The 19910-nt window shown below is 46.0% G+C and overlaps 1 long non-coding RNA gene across 10 annotated transcripts; it reads right to left on the reverse strand.

Annotated features, from left to right (window-relative positions):
• Positions 1-9464: 9464 nt before the first annotated feature.
• On the reverse strand, positions 9465-19054 carry LOC102548180 (uncharacterized). 10 transcript variants are annotated; one of them, XR_005503904.2, is made up of 6 exons: positions 18723-19044; positions 15354-15388; positions 14517-14583; positions 13561-13606; positions 10144-10264; positions 9465-9811 (listed from the first exon to the last, which is right to left on the reverse strand). It is a non-coding gene; the product is annotated as an uncharacterized LOC102548180 (long non-coding RNA). The 10 variants fall into 10 exon arrangements; XR_592285.3 differs by having other exon boundaries at positions 14517-14578; positions 18723-19041; XR_005503906.2 differs by lacking the exon at positions 13561-13606 and having other exon boundaries at positions 18723-19054.
• Positions 19055-19910: the final 856 nt, after the last annotated feature.

Raw genomic sequence — 19910 nt, forward strand, 5'->3', positions numbered from 1 at the left:
CGCCTCTACTTCACTAAGCCCAGAAGCGTGCTAGATGCCGTGAAGGTGATCAAAGTCCCTAAATGTACGGCGTGACTGACCATACAGCCTCTGCAGTCAGGAAGTCCAGAGCTATGAGGCTAGTGCTCACCTCACTTTCCTCCTTAACCAGCCTGAGACCTCAGCCCACGGGACGGTGCCAGCCACGTTCAGGGTTTTTCCTGCTCAGTTAAACCTTTCTAGCAATGTGCTCCTAGACGCATCCAGAGGTGTGTTTCCATGTGATTCTAAGTTTAGTTCAGTGGACAAGATTAGTGATCACCCTGGGCTTCCTGATACATTGCATCCTGTCATCACTAGCTCAATTCTGTCCCTCGTGGGCTTATGACTAGTATAGTGTAGGACGCAGCTTCAGAAGCCATTAGTTCTGGACCTTCATTTGATACCCAACGGCAAGCAACAGGAAGACCCTATCCTTTTGTGGGATGTCTGGGTGGAGAAGCCCCGACACTCAGTCATGAAACAGCGACTCCTTTGTCACTGCTCTTTTACCTTGTGTTTGCAGAGGCCATGGATGACTTTCTCCATGCTCACGGTCCCTCTCCTCTGGCCTCCCTCTGCTGCAAATGTCTGGGAATCAGACTCCTCTAAACTGTTTCCCAGAGCTCCTCATCTGATTGCCCACAAAGCAGGCTGGATAAGAGAGTTCAAGGAAGCCGAAAGACAGAAGCTCTTCCCGGGCAGGGCTGTGGAAATCTTGAAGCATACCAGGCACAAGCCCTTCAACTCCTTGTCATCAGCCTTTGATCCAAGTGGCAGCTAACACGAGAGGAGAATTTGGCCCTCTGACTGCACAGGACAAGACCTGACAAGGAGATCAGGTTCTCTGACAGTTTCAAAGGCCCCGACACTTTCGTTACTTGGCACTTGGCCATGGGGAATGGAGCTGTGGACACACGCACCCGCTCCCCCACAGGAGCCATTTTTCCAGGAAGGCCTGACAGCTCAAGTGTAGGCAAGCCCACGAGGAATGACGGGCGAGCTCTGCCCTCCTGTCACTGAGGACAGGTGGTGCTACTGCAGGAAGACTTGACTGAGCCATGGTGGAAGATTCCTACCTGTCTGGGTGGAAGGACACTAGAAGGGTTGACTGGGGAACTAAAGAAGCTGCTTTCAGAACTCAAAAGAGGGTATCTGTTAACAGCCAGACAAAGTTTAACCCAAAGATTCTGGAACCAGCCTTGGAGGATTGTTCCAGACTGCCTGAAACTTGGAGGTGTTTGTTTGGTTTCCCAAGCTCGCTCTGAAGTAAGCAGGCCAAAACGAACTCTGTTTTGTGAGGCTATGGCACCTGACTTAACCTGTTTAGGTTCAGTTGCTTCGTGTGTGGTTAGCAGTAGGCAACTAGGATGCTGGCCCTGTGACTGAATCATGACCAGTACTTAACAGTGACAGTGGGTGACATCATGACCGTTCTTGATTAAGATGTGTGACCACCTTTTTGGTATGCCAGAAGGATTCCTGTCAACATCAGGAGCTGCAATAAATGACCCTAGAGTGCTCTTCTGACAGCCACCGCCTATGACACTCTTCTTTGAAGATAGACCCAGAGGATTGTTGAGTGTCAGAGGGTTCAGGAAAGGCAGTGTCAATTACTACCCCAAACAGGGCTGAGTCTGAAGCTGAGCTATGTTGAGAGAGAGAATGAGATACATTCCTCTCCCTCAGCAAGACCCCAGCTGGAGAGGGCGTGGGAGACGCTCGGAGGATGCACACAACGTACATAGCTCCACCAAGATGCTGCCCCAGTGCGCAGCATAGTAGGCTCTTCATCAGAGTGACCCGTGCGCGGGGAGAAGGATAAAATTTCTCTGGCGGTGTATACTGGGAATACAGTCCTCTTGTAGCATGTACAGGGTCCTGAGATCCATCCCAGCATCTGGGGAGGAATCAGTGACAGGATCCCCAATTCTAAAAGCTCAGTGGATCTGCAGTCAGGCTGTGGGGTTCAACCCAGAGGCACAGTGAGTGACTAAGAGTGGTTGCAAGTCAGCTTTTCCCGGGTGCAGGCTTAGGAACCGAGATTTGAGTGGAGGGGTCATGTTAGGAAGTATTCTACCTGTGGGGTTAGGTGACTGAAGCAGGACTGAATGGTGGTGGGAGGGGGCAGGCTACACTGTGCTCAGAGGTTGCCAGCTCACCCATGTGTCACAGCTACCATCTCGTTATGAGTCTTCATCTCGCTGCATGACCACTGCATCACCTCCCTGAGGTGTATCATGTCTCGCTGGATCAGCCACCACTGGGTACAGGCTGCCTCTAAGGCCATGGATGAGCAGGTGTCCTGCGTAGCGACTCTGTAAAGAGCACCACCTGCTCATGCAGCAAGTAACTCCCAAAGGGATCTGGTGGGGGAGTACCTCTGGGGCTTTAGAGCAGGTAGAATCCTGCACTTAGCTGGTCTCCATGGAGAAAGCTAGCTGGTTTCCCAAGCTGCCCATCACTTGCCCAGAATCCTTTGCATTCTGTCTCCCAGAAGCCCAGAGCTGCAGGGTCTCAGTATGGATTCACACCAAGGGTATAAAAGCTCACGGTGCTGCCTTCTCTAAACTGTTACAGAGTACTTTATGGATGGCCTGTGTAGGGAAGGTATGCTGGGAAGCCAGATTGCTGTCCTGAGGCAGTGGTCCCCACTTACAATCCCAGCACTTGGGACCCTGAGGCAGAAAGATCATAAGTTCAAGGTCTGCTGAGACTACATAGTGAGTTTTAAGGCATCTGGCATGTCTTAAACAAGGAAAATATAATTAAAAACTGGGGCCGGTGAGATGGCTCAGCGATTAAGAGCACTGGCTGCTCTTCTAGAGGTCCCGAGTTCAATTCCCAGCAACCCCATTGTGGCTCACAACCATATATAAGGAAATCTGATGCCCTCTTCTGGCATGCAGATATGTATGTGGCAGAGCACTCATGCAATAAATAAAATCAAAGAAGTCATTAAAACCAATGTGATGGGGCTGGAGAAATGGCTCCATGATTAAGCACATGCACTGCTCTCGCAGAGAAGCTAATTCCAGTCCCCAGTAATGACACGGCCCACAACTGCCTATAACTTCAAACAGTCTAATGTCCTCTTCTGGCCTCCACAAGCAGCTACATTCAAATGCACATACCCACACATGGACGCACATTTAAAAAAAATGAAACTTAAAATGTATTTCACTTCTTTATTAGTTTTATCTTTAATGTTTATTAGACTACTTTAATTGCATATGTCCCTAAAATTGGCAGCCCCAAGTATTTCTCTGGACAAACAAAACCAACTTCAGGTTGCTAAAGAAAATTAAAACCGGAATCCTAGGTATCAGGAGTGCGGCTCAATGGTTTAGTGTGTACTTAATGTGCAGAGCTCCAGGTCCAATTGCCAGCACCAAAACTGAAAGAAAACCCTGGAGGGTGTGTGGTTGGAGTTTATCTCCCAGAAGATACGTTCCCTCAACAATGGGTGAGTTCCCAAGGAGAAGATTGGCAGATGGAGTCTGGGCTTCCCCAGGCTATGGACCACTCCTATGCACAGCGTAGACACAACCACCCCTTTTAGCAGCTGGAACAGTGTACAGCAGCCCTCCTCCAGCAAATCCCAACCACAGCTCCAGTCAAGAGAGGCCTCATTAATTAAAGCGACTCTCTTCCCTTCCCCTCAAGTCACTTCCTTAAGGCCCTGAAATTATAGATGATTTTTAACATTCTTGTGCTGGGAAGGAGAAAAAAAAGATCCATCCCTTATTCCAAAAGCATTTGAGGTGGCAGGGCTATACAGTAATTAAAATTACAGAGATGATGGGAAAATAACCAGGAAAAAGGTAGCTAGAGAATGACTATGACAAACACAACCCTTCCTATAAAAAATTATTTAAAGTTTACCGGAAATCCCACACCCGCGGATCCCGGCCCGCAGCAGCTCTCTGCTCCCAAACCCCGTGGGAGAGAGACCTCACCGCCTGATCAGGCTGCAGAGCGGAGGAGACCACCAACACTGCCCACCCCTGCCCACATCCCTGGCCCAAGAGGCAACTGTATAAGGCCTCTGGGTTCCCGTAGGGGAGGGCCCAGGAGCGGCAGGATCCCTGCGCCTGAGACACCGCCGGAACCTGAAGGAAACAGACCGGATAAACAGTTCTCTGCACCCAAATCCCGTGGGAGGGAGAGCTAAACCTTCAGAGAGGCAGACACGCCTGGGAAACCAGAAGAGACTGCACTCTGTGAACATCCAGACACCAGAGGAAAACACCAAACGTCATCTGGAACCCTGGTGCACGGAGGCTCCCGGAAAGAGCGGCGCAGATCTTCCCAGTTGCTGCCGCCGCGGAGAGGACTTAGGCAGTACCCCACGAGCAAACTTGAGCCTTGGAACCACAGGTAGGACCAACTTTTCCCCTGCAAGAAACCTGCCTGGTGAACTCAAGACACAGGCCCACAGGAACAGCTGAAGACCTGTAGAGAGGAAAAACTACACGCCCGAAAGCAGAACACTCTGTCCCTATAACTGGCTGAAAGAAAACAGGAAAACAGGTCTACAGCACTCCTGACACACAGGCTTATAGGACAGTCTAGCCACGGTCAGAAATAGCAGAACAAAGTAACACTAGAGATAATCTGATGGCGGGAGGCAAGGGCAGGAACCCAAGCAACAGAAACCAAGACTACATGGCATCATCGGAGCCCAATTCTCCCACCAAAGCAAACACGGAATATCCAAACACACCAGAAAAGCAAGATCTAGTTTCAAAATCATATTTGATCATGATGCTGGAGGACTTCAAGAAAGACATAAAGAACTCCCTTAGAGAACAAGTAGAAGCCTACAGAGAGGAATCGCAAAAATCCCTGAAAGAATTCCAGGAAAACACAATCAAACAGTTGAAGGAATTAAAAATGGAAATAGAAGCAATCAAGAAAGAACACATGGAAACAACCCTGGACATAGAAAATCAAAAGAAAAGACAAGGAGCTGTAGATACAAGCTTCACCAACAGAATACAAGAGATGGAAGAGAGAATCTCGGGAGCAGAAGATTCCATAGAAATCATTGACTCAACTGTCAAAGATAATGTAAAGCAGAAAAAGCTACTGGTCCAAAACATACAGGAAATCCAGGACTCAATGAGAAGATCAAACCTAAGGATAATAGGTATAGAAGAGAGTGAAGACTCCCAGCTCAAAGGACCAGTAAATATCTTCAACAAAATCATAGAAGAAAACTTCCCTAACCTAAAAAAAGAGATACCCATAGGCATACAAGAAGCCTACAGAACTCCAAATAGATTGGACCAGAAAAGAAACACCTCCCGTCACATAATAGTCAAAACACCAAACGCACAAAATAAAGAAAGAATATTAAAAGCAGTAAGGGAAAAAGGTCAAGTAACATATAAAGGCAGACCTATCAGAATCACACCAGACTTTTCGCCAGAAACTATGAAGGCCAGAAGATCCTGGACAGATGTCATACAGACCCTAAGAGAACACAAATGCCAGCCCAGGTTACTGTATCCTGCAAAACTCTCAATTAACATAGATGGAGAAACCAAGATATTCCATGACAAAACCAAATTTACACAATATCTTTCTACAAATCCAGCACTACAAAGGATAATAAAGGGTAAAGCCCAACATAAGGAGGCAAGCTATACCCTAGAAGAAGCAAGAAACTAATCGTCTTGGCAACAAAACAAAGAGAATGAAAGCACACAAACATAACCTCACATCCTAATATGAATATAAAGGGAAGCAATAATCACTATTCCTTAATATCTCTCAACATCAATGGCCTCAACTCCCCAATAAAAAGACATAGATTAACAAACTGGATACGCAATGAGGACCCTGCATTCTGCTGCCTACAGGAAACACACCTCAGAGACAAAGACAGACACTACGTCAGAGTGAAAGGCTGGAAAACAACATTCCAAGCAAATGGTCAGAAGAAGCAAGCTGGAGTAGCCATTCTAATATCAAATAAAATCAATTTTCAATTAAAAGTCATCAAAAAAGATAAGGAAGGACACTTCATATTCATCAAAGGAAAAATCCACCAAGATGAACTCTCAATCCTCATCTTCGATTGGTTTATATACAAGTGTGCAATTTCTAGGCTTGAAAGTAAAATGATGCTATCTGGTGCTGGATAGAGGAGCCTTATTTTTTATTATGGCAGCTTGCTATTTTTGTAACATGGTGATTTGGTTGAACACAATAAAGTACAGTAGTAACTGATCTCCCCCTCTTCCTGGATGAGTGAGGAGATGATTAAATGTTGATGTCAGCATCCATGAGCATATTCAGATGAGCTTCTGCTTCTGTTGAAAAGGATGCTGTGTTTGATTGTGGTCCGAAGCTTTGAAGCACTACTTGGCATCTCCTTCCTTGGAGGTCTCACTGTTTAAACATAACAGATTTGATAGCTTGTTGGTAAGGTGAGGTCCAGCTTGTCTCCACTAGGTCATCTTCATGTGAATCCGGTGGTTATACGGTTTTGTTCTAGGGATATTTCATTTTTTTAATAACGGTTTTAGCTGACATTCATGGAGAGAATGAATCCTTAGAAGTGTGCCACTAGTGAAAGGAAATCCTGTCTAGAGTATGTTTCTTTACAAAGCTGTGTCACACCATCCTTTGGGCCCTCTGCTGGAAAAGTAGAATCAAGTCTCAAATAATGCCTTTTAAATTGTATCCTCTAGTATTATAGATGTAGGACAGTACTGTATCATACCTCTGTGGATGTAAAATAGCTTGTACCTGCTTTATGATACGTAGTAGTGACCGTGCTTTATCAGAGCTGTTTTTAATGATGTTGCTCAGAATGTTTTCTTTCCAGATGATGATTGAGAAGCTAATTTTAAAAAAAATGGTGCCAGGTACCACAAGAGTAACAGAACTGTGCTGTTTTCTCGGGTTTTGTTTTTTTACTTTTTTTTTTTTTAATGGAGTGTGCTGGATGTCTCTACAGTTTTGTTCAGATGACTGCAGAACCTGGAAAAGCTGTTGCTGCTGTTGATGCATAACACACTGCTATTATTGGTCTTTTTATATAAATATAAATATATATATACAGATATATAATTTGAATTTTTTGAAACTTTACCTGTGCTGTCAACTTTCGAAAAAAGTATCCCCGTTTACTGTGTTGAGTTGGCACTGTACAGAAATTAACAGCCATATTGGTCTAGAAATGTTGAACTTAAGTTTTTTCCATTTGTACAGGGGTAACACACTGTATTAAATATGTAAGGTCTTATATACGTGGGTTTGATTACAAAAACTAATAAAGTATTCTCTAAATTAAAAAAAATTATTTAATATGTTTAATATGTGTGTCTACCTGCATGTAAACATGTGCACCATGTGTGTGGCTGGTGCCCAAGGAGGCCAGAAGAGGGCATCTGATCACAGCTCTTCCCTGTCTAGGAGACTAAAAGAGTGAGTGGGAGGCTTCCTGACGTGGAGATAAGGGGGCACATTAATTGGTCGGGAAACTAACAAACATTTAACTTACACGTCACCAACTTGGAGCATCAGATGTCAGTGTATTAGATCTATGGAGGACTTCACTGGGAGGGAAACACAAGCGCTGAGTAGAGACCCCAATCTTGGGGAGCACTCAACTCCATCCACTTAGGTGTTCACACTGAAGAAATGACTTGTGAGGAAGGAAGTTAATGCTAGTGTGAAGGACAGGGCCTTTGAGCCATGCTAGCATAGAAGACAGAGCCCAAAGGGAAACAGGATAGCCTGGGTATCAGATGAGTCTAGGGGCTGCGAACACAGTTCAGTGGGAGAGTGCTTACCTAGCTAGCATGTAAGAAGGTGTGATCCTTAGCACCAAAAACAGGAAGGAAAGGGAAGAAAGAACAGGAACAAAAAGGAAAGGGGGTGTTTTGAACACTTGGTTCCTAGTCAATGGCATGTGTGGGGAGGTTGTGGGAAGTAGAGCCTTGCTAGAGGGAGATATTGACATTGTAGCACCTCACCATACTCCTGACTCACTCTTCTCCATTCTTATAGCTGAGATGTGAACGCTCGACTTCTTTTTCCTGCCACCGTTCCTTCGGCTGCAATTCTACCCCAACCATGATGGACCCCAACCACCCTGGAACCGTGAGCCAAAAGCAACTCTTTCTTCTCTGCGTTGCTTTGATCACGGTATTTTATCTAGCTACAGAGAAGTAACTAGGGCTGCAGAGATGGCTCAGCTATTAAAGGCTAGGCTCACAACCAAAAATATAAGAGAAATAACTAAAGCAGAAAGGAAGGGGAGGGGAGGGGAGGAGGGGGAAGGGAGGGAAGGATGGGAATGGGAAGGGAGGAGGGAAGAAAGTGGCCTTGAGGAGGAATATGCAACAGACCAAGAAGCCAAGGCAATAGATTCAACGATCTTTTAAAATAGCCCTACCACTGTCCCCGTCATACACAAGTAGAAATTGGGGACATGAGGATGAGTGGACATGCTCAAGGTCATTCAGGGAGTGTATGTGTCAGAGTTTAGGATTAAGACTCAGGTAACTTCATCCCAATCCCGTCTGATAGAAATAGATTAAAAGCTCTAGAGACACCTGTAATGTTAACTACTCTAACACAGGAAAATGAAAAGCCACAAAGAGGTGAAATTGACTTTAATGATATTTTGCGTGTCCCAGTATGTCTCAAATAGGTCATTTCAACATGTGATCGATCTACAAGTAACCGACGGACGTGGCATTTGGCACTGCTTTTTACCCATGAAATTGCTATCTTTGAAGTCTGGTGTTTCAGGTTTTTTTTAATATATTCAAAGTGCATTTCAATTCAAAATGGCCATATTTCAAGTGTTCAGTGAAGGCACTTGGCCACTGGCTATCATATTAGTCTAGTATTGACCATGGGCTGGATCCTTAGTCTGGAGTGTCCATTGTAGGCTGCCTTTCTAGAACAGGGGCCCAGAGAGACAGGATTGGGAAGGGAAGCTAGGCAGAGTCTGAGAAGGGATTTGAAGACCAGGAAAGAGGGCAAACATCTTGTAGGCACCCCTGCAAACTGACGCAACAAATGTAGCACCTTATGTTATTTCCCTCTGGTGTGATCACTCAATTAGCACAAAATTGTGCCTGTGATTTGGGTTCTGTGCTGAGAGAATGGCCTTAATGTTGAGGCCTGGTGGGCAGGATATAGGCCCTGCCTTCACACACCAACTGTGAGATTTGAAGCAGGATATTTAATCTCATTAATCTTAGGATTCAGTGTGTATAATAGGAGATGGGAATCATCTGGCTGAGGTCATGGTGCTATGGTGAGGATTGACAAGTGGCTCAAGTTCCATAGTTACAAGGTTCCGAGTGGTTCAGAGAGCCCAGTTGTGGATGGCCACCTGAGACCATGTACACTGGGACATGCATTTCAGTTCTGCCTCTCTCCATGGGAGAAGCAAAGGAAGGCAGGTAAGGGTGCAGGGGGAGCTAGTGCGAGCCGAGAGCAGAGGTGATGTGCAGAGGAAGGCAGAGCGGGCTCCCTCGAGACCTTGTGAGCTTGCAGCAATCATCCCAGAGAGGAGCCGGAGCCAGAGTGGGAGCAGTGATGCCTTTAATTGTGGACTCTCGCCCAGCAAGAGCAGCTGTGCGAGGCCTCCTTGCCCATCACAGCTGGAAAGAGATGGAAGGACTCTGATGAAGCACCCGTGCCTGAAGCAATGATCAAGGAAGGAGCACAGGAAACGTCAGAAGCCAGGAATCTCACACCCTCGTCTCATGGCCTGTACCTAGAAACCCTTGCTGCTTTTTCTCTTATGAAGCCTGATTGCCTGAAAAATAAAAATGATATACGATACATTAAACGTATAGAGATGTTGGATTCCTTGGGAGACTGTCCATGTTTGCTCTTTCTTAGACTCCCATTTCTACTCCCAAACTCTACCCTCCACCCTTCAAAATCTTTTTTTCCCCTCTCAGTTCTCTGCATTGGAGCCTAGGGTCTTGTATGTGCCAGACGAGGTCTCTGCTACTGCCCGATATTCCCAACCCTCAAACCTGCCCCCCTTTACATATTTTCTCCATGAGGCCTTCTCACAGTGATAGGAACAGAAATATTAATCATAGCTGTGGCGAATATTGTGAGGGCTGATGAGACACCAACCGCTGTGCTGAGAGAATGCTTCTCGTGGACTATTCCATTTTGTCTTTGCCAGGACTCTTCCACTCTTAGCAGCCTGACATCACAGCTGTCTTGTTAGGGCCAACTAGACACAAGCTGCAGTCTGGAAGAAGAAACCTCAGTTGAGAAAATGCCCCCAACGGATCACAGGCAAGCCTGAGGGGCATTTTTTTTTTTTATTGGTGATTTACGTGGAAGATCCTAGTCTGTTAGAAGTAGTGCTATCCCTGGGCAGGTGGCCCTGGAGTGTATAAAAAGACAAACTGAACAAGCCAGGAGAAATAGACATTTCTCCACAGCTCTACTTCAGTTCCTGCCTCCAGGTTTTTGCCTTGTGTTCCTGTCTTAGATTCCATGATGGTCTATAACTCTATGATGAAATAATTTCTTCCCAAGGTTGCTTTTGGTCATGGTCTTTATCACAGAAACAGAAAGCAAACTAGGATAACACCTAATGGGAAATCAAGACAGAGCAGTGGTAAAGGTTGGGCCCCAAGGTAAAACACGTGAATGGCGAGTTTAAACATGAAGATCTTAGTAGGTTCAGTCCAGGGTCTACTTTCCTGACCCCAAACCTGTATAATGCCATGTTACATTGGGCATTTTGGGTGTTGCTTTGCCTATCAATCTTTTCTTTTTGTTATTTTCCCATTTTGTGTGTCTATCTGTCTGTGTTCGTGTGTGTGTGTGTGTGTGTGTGTGTGTGTGGTGTGTCTGTGAGTGTATGAGTGTGTGTCTGTGTGTTTGCCTGCCTGTCTACCTGTCTGTCTGTCTCTCTCTATCTGTGTAGGCCTGACAGTGACATCAGGAATCATCCTCCATCATTCTTTTACTTTATTCAGTGAGGCAGGGTCTCTCAATCAAATGCTGATAAGCCTACCCTTGCTAGCCAGATTGCTCTGCCTTCTGAGGCTGAAATTGCAAGTAGGCTGCTATGCTTACCTGGCATTTTACCTAGATTTCTGGGATCCAAACTCTGGTTCTCATGCTTGAGTGCTGTCTCACTACCCCTCTTCCCCAAGTCTCTTCTCAGAAATCATATCTGTCCTGTTTACTCTTCTGGTAGCTAGGCAACTTAGGGAACTTCCTTCCGCATTGGGGGTGGGAGTTTCTACTTTTTATTTAAGCATAGTAAGTTTGGGGTTGCCCAGGAGGTAGACAAAGAGACAAGAAGAACAAGAGTGTATGTGTTATGGGGTGCTCACTGGGGCATCTCCAGAACTCCGATTTTAGCCAGTAGGCATTTTTGGAAAAAATTCACAAAAATAGGAAGTTTGTACCAGTGTGAAATGGGCAGTTTAATGCTACTCTATTTTTTTTTTTAATATTTGAGATATAGTCTCGTGTAGTCCAGGCTGACTTTGAACTTGCTATATAGCTGAGGATGATATTGAACTGCTGAGTCCCCTGCCTCTCTACCTCCTAAGAACTGCTGTGATTATAATGTGTGTCGCCTGTCTAGCTTCTAAAACCTATCTTACAGATGGGGAAATGGAGGTTTATAGATGGGGAAAATAGGTGAGCTCTTACTGTGGTTCAAGTCAGGGATAAGATGAGAGTCTGGCAAACAAATATAAAATCAAAATCAGTGTGTACCATTCTCTCAATGTGTGCCGTAACTTGTACACAGATGATCTGCAGCCAGTAGGGATTACATTTTTGTAATCTCAGCGCTTGGGAGGCTGACACAGGAACATCTCCAGTTAAGGCTAGCTTGTATGATATAGAAAGACCCAGTGTGTGTATGTGTGTGTGAGTGTGTGTGTGAGTGTGTGTGAGTGTGTGTGAGTGTGTGTGAGTGTGTGTGAGTGTGTGAGTGCGTGTGAGTGTGAGTGTGTGTGAGTGTGTGTGAGTGCGAGTGTGTGTGAGTGTGTTGCGAGTGTGTGTGAGTGTGTGTGAATGAGTGTGTGTGAATGTGTACGTGTGTGAGTGTGTGAGTATGTGTGTGTGAGTGTGTGTGTGTGTGTGTGTGTGTGTGTGTCTTTAGTCCACGTGATGAGGCAGATAATTGGCCCCATTTCACCGACTTTAAAGTGAAGCCTTGCTGGGCAGTAACGTAGTTTGTTCTTGTGCCCATCTGGAAATGTGGAACCCACTCGTATCTGCTGGCTCACTGCACAATCTTTCTAGAGGTCCTTCGAACTTACTGCCTGGTAGGTCTCTCACAGCCTCTCTCTGAGGCTGATCCCACGGCCCCATTTTCAAATCAAGGATACTTAAAGAAGGCAGCTGCCTCAACTGTGATTGCTTACTCAGTCCCTCAACAGTTCAAGTTCAAACCCAAGTCTGTTGGACTCTTGATCTTGAACTCTTAGGTGCAAGGATGCGTTGAACTGAATGCCCTTCAGGTTAAAACGGATAAGGCTTGGGACTTTGTTAGGCCCACAGGTTTGCCTCATTTTCTTTGACTTGTGGTGGTAGAAGGGACATAGCTCCTGCCTGTTACTCCTCTCCTCACACTGAGTGCCGTTCTTTGCTGGCATCACAGCTCCAACACAGTATGGACACATCTCAGCAAGTAGACGCTCCTTCTATCCCTGATAACTCCAAAAGGCGATGAATCAGTAACTCCCCGTGACCAAGGACATATTCCTTCTAAGTGCAAGCCAGTAATCCGGTTCAGTTCCAGAGAAGCAAGTTGCAGGCTTAGGGAAAGATCCATCGCAGCAGTGTTTGCCATGCAATCTTCTTTAAGGACTCAAGAATCAGGTTTAGCTCAAGATGCTGAGGCAGGAGGTTTGCTGCAGGTTAAAGATGAGCCTAGGCTTTGCAGGAATTCCAGGCCGGCATGGGTTACATAGAAAGACCCACTGGACAGTGGTGTGGGGCACACCTTAAGTCCCAGTACTTGGGAGGCAGAGACAGGCAGATTTCTGAATTTGAGGCTAACCTGGCCACACAGAGAAACCTCCATCTCGAAAAACAAAAACAAACAATAAAAAAAAATCTTATCTCCAAAACCAAAGGGCTTGGGATACACCTTAGTGGGGAGCATATTGGAAGGCCCTGGATTCCATCAATGGCACTATAAAGAACACCCTAAGTCCTGGGATTACAGAGGGACACCCACATGCGGTCTTCACACTGCTTTCTGTGCGTTACTCCACAGAGCACCAAGTCCTTGTCAGAACAGCACCACTGACTGCGCTGGCTCTATGCAGATGACACGGGGTCAGGGAAGGCAGGGGAGCAGAAGGACGGGGTGCTTAAGATGAAAGGGGAAACCTGAAGATGTGTCTGGAGTTAGCATCAAAGCAAGAATGGCCAGAGCCTCCTCATCCAAATCTCCCATGAGTAAAATCCAAGCCACTGCATTTTCTTCTAAGGGGCGGGGACAAAGAGGCATGAAAAGAATTATTAATAAAGCAAAGACCAGGGAAAGGAAATTTCTCTCTTTACCTTTTCATTTTCTAAAACTCCGGTCTTTGCTGTTCCGTTTCTCGATCTAGGAAGAGAAGGTTATAGCATCTTTCCATGTGTGTTCTTCCAGTTTGCTTTTTGTCTCTCAGTATTGCTAGTAGGAGGCATTTTTTTCTCCTCTCTGTGCCTGTAAGTCTGGCTCCTGTGTCTGTACTCTCTAAGGGTCTCCTCCAATGGTTGTCTCTAGTTCCTTTGACTGGAGCAGTCTCTCCAGGCTATAACAAAGCCTTCATCCTTGTTTTGCCTTGCCTCTCTCCCCATCAGCTGCCTTCCTGAGTCACCAGTGTCCCCGATTCCATTTTGATGGCCACAATCAGTACAGCTGAAATGTTGAAGGAGTCCTTGAAAAGGGAATGCTAATCAGGCCTTGTTAGAGAGCTGCAGCAAACCTGCTGGGGTGTGTGTGTGTGTGTGTGTGTGTGTGTGTGTGTGTGTGTGTGTGTGTGTGTGTATGTGTGTGTGGTCTGTTCCCACCACAGTATGCAACAAGGATACTTGAGCGTCTCCATTCACTTGATAAGGCTGGGGAACAGAGGTACACAGGGTACCACTTCTATACAATTCTCATCTTCAGTTGAACAGTTTGAGACTTTTCCAAAACATGCAGAGGGAGAAGCACACATAAAACAACCACACACTGGCCTGGACAGTCACTGTCTGGGTGAGAAGTGTTTCCGGGGGAAAAAGAGTGGGTGTGGGCAAGCAAGTGTGGGGTGATTCATGAAGCAGTAGATGTAATGCAAGGAGTGGCACTCAAAAGGCTCAAGCAGTCCTCTTAGGACCTATAGTTGATGTAGGATTATTTTCTTTTGTTTGTTTCTTTGTCCATGCATTTGTTTAGTTTTGGTTTCTTGAAACAGGGCCTCATGTAGCCCAGGCTGGCCTCAACTTTGCTTTGAAGCTGAAAAAGACCTGGAACTCCTGATTCTCCTTACCTGCTCCTCTGCGGTTCCAGGTGTGAACCGACAAGCCCAGCCTTCTTGTGTCTATTGTTATTCTGTACTGGGGAGAAGAGAAAGGTCAGTGACCAGGCCCACTACTCAAAGCTCAGTAATCAGTTGTGGCCTAAAATCAAGACACTGATTTTCTTTGAAGACATTCTCCGACCCAGCTGGGAAGCATAGCATAGGAGGCAGTCAGGCTATGGGCATGTTCATAAAAACCTAAGAAACAGAAACAGGAGGTGAGGGGAGCGGTGGTCCTTCGGCAAAAGAAGTCACTCGTTGTTCTTTCAGAGGACTGAGTTCAGGTGTTCACAACCACCAGTAGCAACAGTTCCTGGAAATTTGATACCATCTTCTGACATCCGAAAGTATCTGGGTGAACATGCATGCATGTGTGTGCATGCGTGCGTGCACACACACACACACACACACACACACACACACACACACACACACACACGAAGAATAAAGTAAATACATATTATTTTAAAGAAAATGGAAAATTAGCAGAATAAAGAAAGCATGCTGGAAGAGAAAGGCCTGGGGTCACAAGAAGGGTCTTTTCTCCCAACACCTGCATGCATGGGTTCTCACTGGGTCTTGGCCCCATCTGTAAAATTGAGTTGAAATGGATTCATCTAAGAGATAACAATTTATGCTGTGGAACCTCAGACAACAACCTTCATCCTCTACCTTGACATGGCATCTAGATAATAATCCTTATGGTCTCTGTCTTCATTCATTCCCAAAGAATTATCTTTGAGAGAGACCCCTTGTTCATTTACGGTAAGACCCAAGGGCTGGTGGTGTAGCTCAGTGACAGCTTACCTAGCTGTGTGAGATCCTGGGTTCTAGCCTCAACACTGCAAAACAGATAAAATAATTTTAAAAAATAAGGGATGGCCCAACAACCAAGCAAGTCCCTCCACCCCAAGCCCCACAAAGCCCCGAGCCAGGCCCCTTAGGGTTGTGGGGCATGCAAGAAACAAGCAATTCACGTGAGCCCTACTCTGTCTATCTGACATGGCAAGTGATGGGGGAAGGGGTGAGGCAGGGGGAGAGGAGATGGGAGTTTTCTAATGATCTTCTTTAGTTAATAGGCACAAGTTGTTAGCTTGATCTGAGAAGGCCTCTTTCCCCGTGTGCCAATTCCACCCCCTCTTTTTTGTAATGGGTTTCGTTCCCACAGCTAATGTACTGCGTAATGAGGCCGGAGGGAAGCAGAATGCACTGGGGTAACGATATGGAGCCTCCTGGGCCCTGACAAAGGGCAGAGTGAGCCTGGCTGGGTGATCTTAATGACAGGATCCAGGCTCCTTTCAGCCCTGCTGAGCCCAAGCCTCCTGCCAGGGCTTATGCTAAGCACAGTATCATAGTTAGGCCCTGGTGGAAAACCCCAAGGGGTCTGGTACAAGACCAGCCTCTGCCAAGCCAAGTTCATTTTTTTCTCTAAGCTCTGACCCAACTTTTCCCCATCTTCCTCTTGGTCCTTCAGGATGGGGTACACTTCCCTACTGGGTAAAAACATACCCTGGCCATTCTGCCAACTTTGACCAGACTTGCATTGGGAACGTGAGAGCACACACTCTGAATGGTCAACTACCCAGTAGTCAGGGTAGTCATCGTAAGAGATCTAATCTTCTCCGTCACTTCTGAGTGCCCCCTTTCTACATATCTTGTGGCACTTTGCTCAATAGAATGACAACATTATCTGTGCATATTTCCATCCAGCAGACCAAGGCCGTTTGGGTCCCTATTCCTCACCCCCACCTCCCACTAAGTACACTGAGCTGAAATTATTTCATGAGCAATGAAACAGACTGCTGACGAGAAGATTTGAGAGTCTGAGGCATTGTAGTGAAACTCTGTCTCAAAACAAACAGGTAAACAAAACGGAAAGAATTAACAGTCGGAAAACTTGAGCAAGGAGTAGTTCACATTGATAGGGAGGCAGCTGCTGTGAAGGTGCCTCGTATAATGCCTATAATAGTTATTTGTTTGTTTGTTTATTATCTACCTGCAGTGTTGTGGATGGGACCTGGGTCCTCCACAGTTTACAAACTGTCATTGAGTCTTCCTAACACTTTATGGTAGGAGTTTCTAAAATATGGGAATGACTTCTGGAACTTTCAGATGAGGAGCCTGGGTTTCTTGGGGTAAGGTTACAAGGTGACATTGTTTATGCATCTTAGAAAGAGCTCCCCCTACCAGGGCTTTTCCTATTGTCCCACAGACCTGTGAGAGTCAACCAGTGTTAGAGAAAACAGTGTTAATGGCAGTGTAAAGGACAGGAGAAATAACAAAAGGCTTCCTTGTTGTTTTCACAAACCTGTGACCTGAGGTAACTGAAAGTTTGAACAAGCTAAAATGTCAAATAATTAAAATGGTTGGCCGTTTTATTGGGCAGATAGTAAACTTGTGCTTATTGGCAATAAACACTTGTTTGGTTTCCTTGCATCCCAGCTGTGTTACACGGTAATTTCCCGTGGGAATTCTGTAAATCAGATGTTGTCCCTGTCTTCACAGACAATACTGCTAAGAAATACCAATGTTCTTAAGAACAACTAAGAAAAAAAATAATAATAGTATCTGATGATCCGAGATAGGTTAGTGAAGAGGAGTGGGGAGAGAGGACATTGTCCCACTCCTCTGAGGCTGATAATGGGTTCCAGCTTGGGCATCTGGCAGTAACAGCCACAGACTGTCCAAAGCCATGGCTCTGTATGGGTCTCATTTCTCACACTCTCAGACAAGTCATTCTCTGCATCTGAGGAGAAGCAGAACATGGCTCCCTAGCTGTGGTGGTTACCACACTGCAGACCCAGCACAGCTTATCTTGTACTACCGTAAGGACTTCAAACTTGCACTTCCCTCCACCTCATAGTATTCATATGGCCACCCCCCTTCCCATTTGGCTCTCTACTCAAGTGTGTTCTTCATGGGAGACAGTGTCACTATCAGAAACAACCACCGCCAATCCTGCTATCCCCTTACCCTCACTTATTGTCGTTTTTATGTCTTATCACCACCTGACACTGTGGTGTCTATTTCCTTGTCTGTTTATTGCCTCCACCAGAATGCTGCCTATGTGGAAGGAAGGACTCTCATCTACATTGAGCTTTGTAGTTGCTAAGAAAGTAACTGGATGTCATAGGTTAACTGTGTGTTGCTCCATGATGAATGAATGAATGAATGAATGACTACCCAGAGTTCTCATTCTTTACTTTACTAGTTATTGGACCAAAGAGGGGGTGTCCAAGTGACCTTTTCTTCTGTCTTTCACTTTATGTGCTGCTCCTTGACACCTTGGTCACTCCCTCTGCTTTATTTATGAGCATAACAGTTCACATTTTTACCATCATTCATTGGAACACTATGACCTGGGTAACCACCTATAATAGGAGGGCACCTAGGATACAGCAATTGCTTGCTTAATATTTCACCCACTATCATAACAGTCTAAGCCCATTCACCAAGTTCCCCACAGTCACTGTGGCAAAGAAAGGAGTCATTACCAAGTACTCATTGTGGCCTAGGGGTTTCACATGCAGTGCCTCTCGTCCTTTTAAGAGCCCCAGAAGGTGAGCATTCTCATGTGCTACAAGGCACAGTTAGGAATTCGCATCCTAGTGCTGAGTCTATTTGACTCCAGACTCCACCTCTTGACCCTAAAAACGTAGTGTTGCATTTGTAGAGACACACCTTCCTACCCGATGCTGGGCCAGCCCTGGTCTGTTCAACACACCTGAAGGGGAAAAAAACAGGAAGAAGAGGAGGAGGAAAAGAGGAAGAAGGAGAAAGAGGAAGGAGGAAGAGGAAGAGGAAGAGGAGGAAGAGGAAGGAAGAAGGAGAAGGAGGAGGGGAGGAGGAGGAGGAAGAAGAGGAGGAGAAGAAGAGGAGGAGGAGGAAGAGAAAGAGAAAGAAGAACAACAACAGGAGGAGGAGGAAGAAGAGGAGGAGGAGGAGAAGGAGGAAGAGGAGGAGGAAGAAGAGGAGGAGGAGGAAGAGGAGGAAGAGGAGGAGGAAGAGGAGGAGGAAGAGGAGGACAAGGAAGAGGAGGCCGAGGAAGAGGAGGAGGAAGAGGAGGAAGTAGCCTGAAAGAACTTTCAGGTATTTTGCACTTTTTATTCTACAACTCTATGTCTCTCCAGCATTGATGGAGCCCCCGGGAGCTCCCTCCCCAACTGCACCACTTACTGGGACCGCCTCCTTCTTCATCCTTTCCATGTCCTCTGAGTAGGACACAGTTCTTCTTTTCCTTTTATGTCAAACACCACCCAAAGGCCACGCATCTCTGATATGCACCCCCTCAAGAGAAACCAACATCTTGGCGTCATCTTGTTCTTGGTTTCGCCCAGAGCTGTTGCCAAGACTTCCCACCTTGCAGGTCTGGCAAAGATAACTCCTTCATGCTGGGCCTTGGTTATCAGAAACAACGTGAGACACTTTCCATTGATAACCTCATGTCAATCAAGCCCAGGCAGCCTCTCCAGCAGTTATTTCAGTTAAAGACTCAACCAGTCTCCTGCCTCCAAAGCCTACACTGGCAGTCGCTAGCAAAGTGGTGTTCCCATTTGGTTAGGAGAGTTGGTGCTGGCACACTAAGCTGTATGCGCTAGAAACACTACAGGACCTCCTCACAGACAGGGAGTTATGACCCACTTAAAATGTTTGTGAGTAGAAAGCAGGGGTTGGCCACCTGCTTCTCTTTCCGCTGATGCTTGTAACAGCTGAGAAATCCTAACCTTTCACAGAAACCTCACCTTGGTGCCTCATTTTCCAGCCTTTTGTCTCCATTTGTCATAGTCATCTTCATAGAAAAGCTTTGTGAGAAGTTTCCCAACCCTCACAAAGTAAGGAACATTTTTTTCAACAGGTCTTGACAGTTCTGCTCAACCTTGGGCTTGGAGCAAAAGATGAAGTATGCAGCTGTCTGTTTTCCTCCTCGTGCAGGTCCAGGGTCATGGTGAGTTTCCCATAATTCCTTGTGAAGGGAGGTAGAGAAGCATCACAGAGAAGGCCCTCACATTCTTCATGGTGTTTCTCAATCCTGAAGTGCCAGCAATTTCCCTTCAAGCAGAGACTGGGATGATGAATCCACACACAGATTCTCCTGTCTTCACTGCCACACACACATGCGCGCGCAAACATACACGCTCATGCAAGCACACATACTTCTGCTTTCAAGGTCAAGGTCCTGCTGACCGTTCAGGAAACCTCTGGCAAGGGCTCTTACAGTCATTTTGGAGGAGGGCATCATTATGGAAGTAATGGAGCATGCAGCTCTGTTATGTGATCTAAAACTCTACCACGAGGGTTCTTGGTAGAATGGTAAAGCTACATGGGAAACTAGAGGCTGGGTACATGTGGTTTCCTAGGGCGGTA

Source organism: Rattus norvegicus, chromosome 4, assembly GCF_036323735.1.
Source record: "Rattus norvegicus strain BN/NHsdMcwi chromosome 4, GRCr8, whole genome shotgun sequence".
NCBI lineage: Eukaryota > Metazoa > Chordata > Mammalia > Rodentia > Muridae > Rattus > Rattus norvegicus.